Here is a 7,143-nt window from a genome sequence, read left to right on the forward strand (position 1 = left end):
ACAGAACAGTAAATAAACGGAGATTCGATGTTTGGAAACAAGGCCTAGGGATCATACTTTCACTAGTGGACACTCTCAACATTGGTCACATAATAAATAATTTCTTCTCATTTGTGCTACATACACTCTTTTGTTGGATGACAAACACCATTCGTTGTGTAGGGCTACAAGAGCTCCCTCAAGCCGGAGTTAACAAGCACCACAACATTCGGCATTCATATTTAAGTAACCTTAGAGCATAATAGATCTTTGCAAAATAGCCCGAGTACTAACATAGCATACACACTGTCACCATTACACTATGAAAGGGGGAATATATCACATCAATACTATCATAGTGATAATCAACTCCATAACCTACAAGAGATTATGATCATAATCTACGACAAGAACCACACGATGCACACACTGTCACCATTACACCGTGCAGGAGGAATAGACTACTTTAATAACATCACATGAGTAGCACATAGACTAGTAGCGATACAAAGCTCATCATATAGATCTCAATCATGTAAGGCAGCTCATAAGATCATTGTATTGGAGTACAGAGAGAGATTAACCACATAGCTACCGGTACGACCCTTAGCCTCGAAGGAGAACTACTCCCTCCTCATCATGGGAGCAGCAGCATTGATGGAGATGGCGGTGGTGTCGATGGAGAAGCCTTCCGGGGCACTTCCCCGTCCCGGCGGCGTGCCGGAACAGAGACTCCTGTCCCCCAGATCTTGGCTTCGCGATGGCGGCGGCTCTGGAAGGTTTCTCGTACCGTGGTTTTTCCGTATCGAACATTTAGGTCAGGGGGCTTCTTATAGGCGAAGAATCGATGTCGGTGGAGCCCTGCTGGGGCCACACCATAGGGGGGCGCGCCCAGGGCCTTGGCCGCGCCGCCCTGTGGTCTGGGCCCCCCAGGCTCCCCTCTGGTCTCTCTCCGATGTTCTGGAAGCTCCCGGGAAAAATAAGATCTTGGGCGTTGATTTCGTCCAATTCCGAGAATATTTCCTTACTAGGATTTATGAAACCAAAAACAGCAGAAAACAGGAACTGGCACTTCGGCATCTCGTCAATAGGTTAGTTCCGGAAAACGCATCAAAACGATATAAAGTGTGAATAAAACATGTAGGTATTGTCATAAAACAAGCATGGAACATCAAAAATTATAGATACGTTGGAGACGTATGAAGCATCCCCAAGCTTAGTTCCTACTCGCCCTCGAGTAGGTAAACGATAACACAAATAATTTCTGAGGTGACATGCTACCGTTATAATCTTGATCAACATTATTGTAAAGCATATGAGATGGATAGAGTGATCTGAAGCAATAGATTGCTAACAAAGAGATAATGACTAAACAAATGAATCATATAGCAAAACTTTTCATGAATAGTACTTTCAAGACAAGTATCAACAAGCCTTGCATAAGAGTTAACTCATAATCAATAAAGTCAAAGTAGAATGCATTGAAGCAACACAAAGGATGATTAAGTTTCAACAATTGCTTCAACTTGTAACATGTATATCTCATGGATAATTGTCAACATAGAGCAATATAACAAGTGCAATAAGTAAACATGTAAGAATCAATGCACACAGTTAACACAAGTGTTTGCTTCTAAGATAGAAAGGAAATAGGTAAACTGACTCAACAATAAAGTAAAAGATAGGCCCTTCGCAGAGGGAAGCAGAGATAAAATCATGTGCTAGAGCTTTTCAAGTTTTGAAATCATATAGAGAGCATAAAAGTAAAATTTTGGGAGGTGTTTGTTGTTGTCAACGAATGATAGTGGGCACTCTAACTACCTCATCAACCAGATTTTCAAGAGCGGCTCCCATGAAGGACGTTATTTCTACCAGCAAGGTAGATCATCCCTCTTCTCTTTTGTTTACACATGTACTTTAGTTTTATTTATTAGATGACACTCCCCCAACCTTTTGCTTACACAAGCCATGGCTAACCGAATCCTCGGGTGCCTTCCAACATTCACATACCATGGAGGAGTGTCTATTTGCAAATTTAAGTTGCTTACTGATAGATCAGGGCAAAACATGTGGAGAGAATTATTAATGCAAGTTAATTAATTGGGCTGGGAACCCCATTGCCAGCTCTTTTTGCAAAATTATTGGATAAGTGGATGAGCCACTAGTCCATTGTGAAAGTCTGTCAGAAGTAAATGACAAGATCGAAAGATAAAACACCACATACTTCCTCATGAGCTATAAAACATTGACACAAATAAGAGATAATAGCTTTTGAATTGTTTAAAGGTAGCACATGAAGTATTTACTTGGAATGGCAGGAAATACCACATAGTAGGTAGATATGGTGGACACAAATGGCATAGGTTTTGGCTTAAGGTTTTGGATGCACGAGAAGCATTTCCTCTCAGTACAAGGTTTGGGCTAGCAAGGTTGTTTGAAGCAAACACAAGTATGAACAGGTACAGCAAAACTTACACAAGAACATATTGCAAGCATTATAAGACTCTACACTGTCTTCCTTGTTGTTCAAACACTTCACCAGAAAATATCTAGACTTAGAGAGACCAATCACGCAAACCAAATTTTAACAAGGTCTACGGTAGTTCTCCACTAATAGATTAAACTACATGATGCAAGAGCTTAAACATGATCTATGAGAGCTCAAAACAATTGCCAAATATCAAGTTATTCCAAACCATATGAAGCATTTTCTGATTCCAACCAAATATCAACAAGTGAAGCGATCAACTTTCGACCTTGAACATTAAAAGTAAGAATGAAGAACACTAGTTTTCATATGAAAAAGCGGAGCGTGTCTCTCTCCCACATGAGCATGAATTTATTCAGAGAATGAAAATAACAAAAAGAAAATAAAAGCACACAGACGCTCCAAGTAAAGTACATAAGATGTGACGGAATAAAAATATAGTTTCACTAGAAGTGACCTGATAAGTTGTCGATGAAGAAGGGGATGCCTTGGGCATCCCCAAGCTTAGATGCTTGAGTCTTCTTAAAATATGCAGGGATGAACCACCGGGGGCATCCCCAAGCTTAGGCTTTTCACTCTTCTTGATCATAGTATATCATCCTCTTCTCTTGACCCTTGAAAACTTCCTCCACACCAAACTTCAAGCAAACTCATTAGAGGGTTAGTGCATAATAAAAAATTCACATATTCAGAGGTGACACAATCATTCTTAACACTTCTAGACATTGCACAAAGCTTCTGAAAGTTAATGGAACAAAGAAACTCATTCAACATAGCAAAAGCGGCAATGCGAAATAAAAGGCAGAATCTGTCAAAACAGAACAGTCCGTAAAGATGAATTTGGCAGGGGCACTTAACTTGCTCAAACGGAAAAACTCAAAACTAATGAAAGTTGTGTACATATCTGAGGATCACGCACGTAAATTGGCAGATTTTTTTGACTCTTCCACAGAGAGATCTACGCAAATTCGTGACAGACAGCAAATCTGTTTCTGCGCAGCAATCCATATCTAGCATCAACTTTACCATAGAGACTTTACTTGGCACAAAAACATGATAAGGAGAGGTTGCTACAGTAGTAAACAACTTCCAAGACTCAAATATAAAACAAAAGTGCTGTAGTAAAATAAACACATGGGTTATCTCCCAAGAAGTTCTTTCTTTATAGCCATTAAGATGGGCTCAGCAATTTTAATGATACTCTCGCAAGAAATAAGAGTTGAAGCAAAAGAGAACATCAAGAAGCAAATTCAAAACACATTTAAGCCTAACCCACTTTCTATGAAAAGGAATCTTGTACACAAATAAATTCATGAAGAACAAAGTGGCAAGCATAGAAAAGCAACATAAGCGCAATTTCAAGATTCTCAACATAAAGAGGGGAAACTTAATATTATTAAGATGCATATAACCATGTTTCCCTCTCTCATAATAACTTTCAGTAGCATCATGAACAAACTCAACAATATAACTATCACATAAAACATTCTTGTCATGAGCCACATGCATAAAATTAGTACTCTCCTCATAAGCATAATCAATTTTATTAGTTGTTGTGGGAGCAAATTCAACAAAGTAGCTATCATTATCATTCTCATCAAGTGTAGGAGGCATAGTATAATCATAATAAAATTCACTCTCCATAGTAGGCGGCACCAAAAGACCACTATCATTATAATCATCATAAATAGGAGGCAAAGTATCATCAAAGAAAATTTTCTCCTCAATGCTTGGGGGACTAAAAATGTCATAACCAGCTTCCCCAAGCTTAGAATTTTCCATATCATTAATAACAATGGTGTTCAAAGCGTTCATACTAATATCATTGCTACTAGCATGCAAATAAGATTCCATAGGTTTTTTAATTTTCGCAGCAAACAATCCATGTCTTAACTCAGGAAATAGAATAAGAAGCTCATTGTTACTTTCCATTATGCCTAACTAGTGAACAAGAAACAAAAAGTCGCAATTGCAGAGTCTAAAGGAGATACCTTCGAGCACTCACACATCGGCAACAATGCTAAGAAATAACTTAGTAGTCGGAGGATGTGAATACCTTTTACCTTACCTCCCCGGCAACGGCGCCAGAAAATAGCTTGATGTCTACTCACGCTTCTTTTCCTGTAGACAGTGTTGGGCCTCCAAGAGCAGAGGTTTGTAGAACAGCAGCAAGTTTTCCCTTAAGTGGATCACCCAAGGTTTATCGAACTCGGGGAGGAAGAGGTCAAAGATATCCCTCTCAAGCAACCCCGCAATCACGGTACAAGAAGTCTCTTGTGTCCCCAACACACCTAATACACTTGTCAGATGTATAGGTGCACTAGTTCGGCGAAGAGATAGTGAAATACAAGTAGTATGGATGTATATGAGTGGTAATAATAATCTGAATAAAATATGGAAGCGAGTAAACATGCAACAAAACAGTAAATAAACGGAGATTCGATGTTTGGAAACAAGGCCTAGGGATCATACTTTCACTAGTGGACACTCTCAACATTGATCACATAATATATAACTTCTTCTCATTTGTGCTACATACACTCTTTTGTTGGATGACAAAAACCATTTGTTGTGTAGGGCTACAAGAGCTCCCTCAAGCCGGAGTTAACAAGCGCCACAACATTCGGCATTCATATTTAAGTAACCTTAGAGCATAATAGATCTTTGCAAAATAGCCCGAGTACTAACATAGCATACACACTGTCACCATTACACTATGAAAGGGGGAATAGATCACATCAATACTATCATAGTGATAATCAACTCCATAACCTACAAGAGATTATGATCATAATCTACGACAAGAACCACACGATGCACACACTTGTCACCATTACACCGTGCGGGAGGAATAGACTACTTTAATAACATCACATGAGTAGCACATAGACTAGTAGCGATACAAAGCTCATCATATAGATCTCAATCATGTAAGGCAGCTCATCAGATCATTGTATTGGAGTACAGAGAGAGATTAACCACATAGCTACCGGTACAGCCCTTAGCCTCGAAGGAGAACTACTCCCTCCTCATCATGGGAGCAGCAGCGTTGATGGAGATGGCGGTGGTGTCGATGGAGAAGCCTTCCGGGGGCACTTCCCCGTCCCGGCGGCGTGCCGGAACAGAGACTCCTGTCCCCCAGATCTTGGCTTCGCGATGGCGGCGGCTCTGGAAGGTTTCTCGTACCGTGGTTTTTCCGTATCGAAGATTTAGGTCAGGGGGCTTATTTTTGGCGAAGAATCGATGTCGGTGGAGCCCTGGTGGGGCCACACCATAGGGGGGCGCGCCCAGGGCCTTGGCCGCGCCGCCCTGTGGTCTGGGCCCCCCAGGCTCCCCTTTGGTCTCTCTCCGGTGTTCTGGAAGCTCCCGGGAAAAATAAGATCTTGGGCGTTGATTTCGTCCAATTCCGAGAATATTTCCTTACTAGGATTTCTGAAACCAAAAACAGCAGAAAACAGGAACTGGCACTTCGGCATCTCGTCAATAGGTTAGTTCCGGAAAACGCATCAAAACGATATAAAGTGTGAACAAAACATGTAGGTATTGTCATAAAACAAGCATGGAACATCAGAAATTATAGATACGTTGGAGACGTATCAGCGGCGACGACCTTGGCGAGGCAGGCGTCGGGCCGGAGACCCGCCGCGTCCACGACTGGGTTCCCGAGGGGTAAGCCTTGTTCCTATTGAGGTTTCTTGTGCAGTGCAATAGTCGATTTGACATGGAGTGCTCATTGCGTTTGATTTTGCTTTTGGTGTGCTCATTGCCTCTTTGTTTTTGGTTGATTAGGATGGAATTGCGGTTTGCTTTCTTGGTGAACATTAGAAGGGAGCGATTCATTGTGGAAGCAAAGGATCAAAAGAAATTCCAAGGAGGGTTTGATTATCGGTTACCAATGGATTGTAATTGGAGTTTTAGACAATTTGGGGAGGTAATTTGCGGCCCATATCCTTGGGGTATGCATGATGAAGTGGAATTCAAATACTACGATGTGGGAAGTGATTGGGTGAAAGTTAGTAATGATGAAGAGCTCGCTACCATGTTTGCCAAGCATAAGGAGAAAGAGCAATTTCATGTGAGGCTGCAAAATGATGTGGTTGTGCCGGCAGTTGGACCTTCTCGGATAGATTCATGTCACCGTAATGGCAGCTCTAGCCAGAACAGTTCAGTTAGGGGAGCTTCAGTTAGTGCACGGCGACGTGGTGGCACGTCAAACATGGGCACCGGCAGTAGGGTCCCAAGAGAAGTGGAGCCTGAATACATCGATGATGAAGAGAGGCTATATTCTGATTTTGTGCAGAATTTACGACGGCCATGTAGGGCTGAAAATCGAGATGAGTCTCGCAATGAGTCTTTTGTGATTGATGATGAGGAGGTTGAGAACGAGGACCTTCCAGCTATTGAATGGGACCCTGCAAACCCTCAGATGGAAGAAGGTACTGATGTCTACGTTCCCCCTCCTTTCCTGTAGACAGTGTTGGGCCTCCAAGTGCAGAGGTTTGTAGAACAGCAGCAAGTTTTCCCTTAAGTGGATCACCCAAGGTTTATCGAACTCAGGGAGGAAGAGGTCAAAGATATCCCTCTCATGCAACCCTGCAACCACAAAGCAAGAAGTCTCTTGTGTCCCCAACACACCAAATAGGTGCACTAGTTCGGCGAAGAGATAGTGAAATACG

Source organism: Lolium rigidum, chromosome 3 (assembly GCF_022539505.1).
Source record: "Lolium rigidum isolate FL_2022 chromosome 3, APGP_CSIRO_Lrig_0.1, whole genome shotgun sequence".
Taxonomy (NCBI): domain Eukaryota; kingdom Viridiplantae; phylum Streptophyta; class Magnoliopsida; order Poales; family Poaceae; genus Lolium; species Lolium rigidum.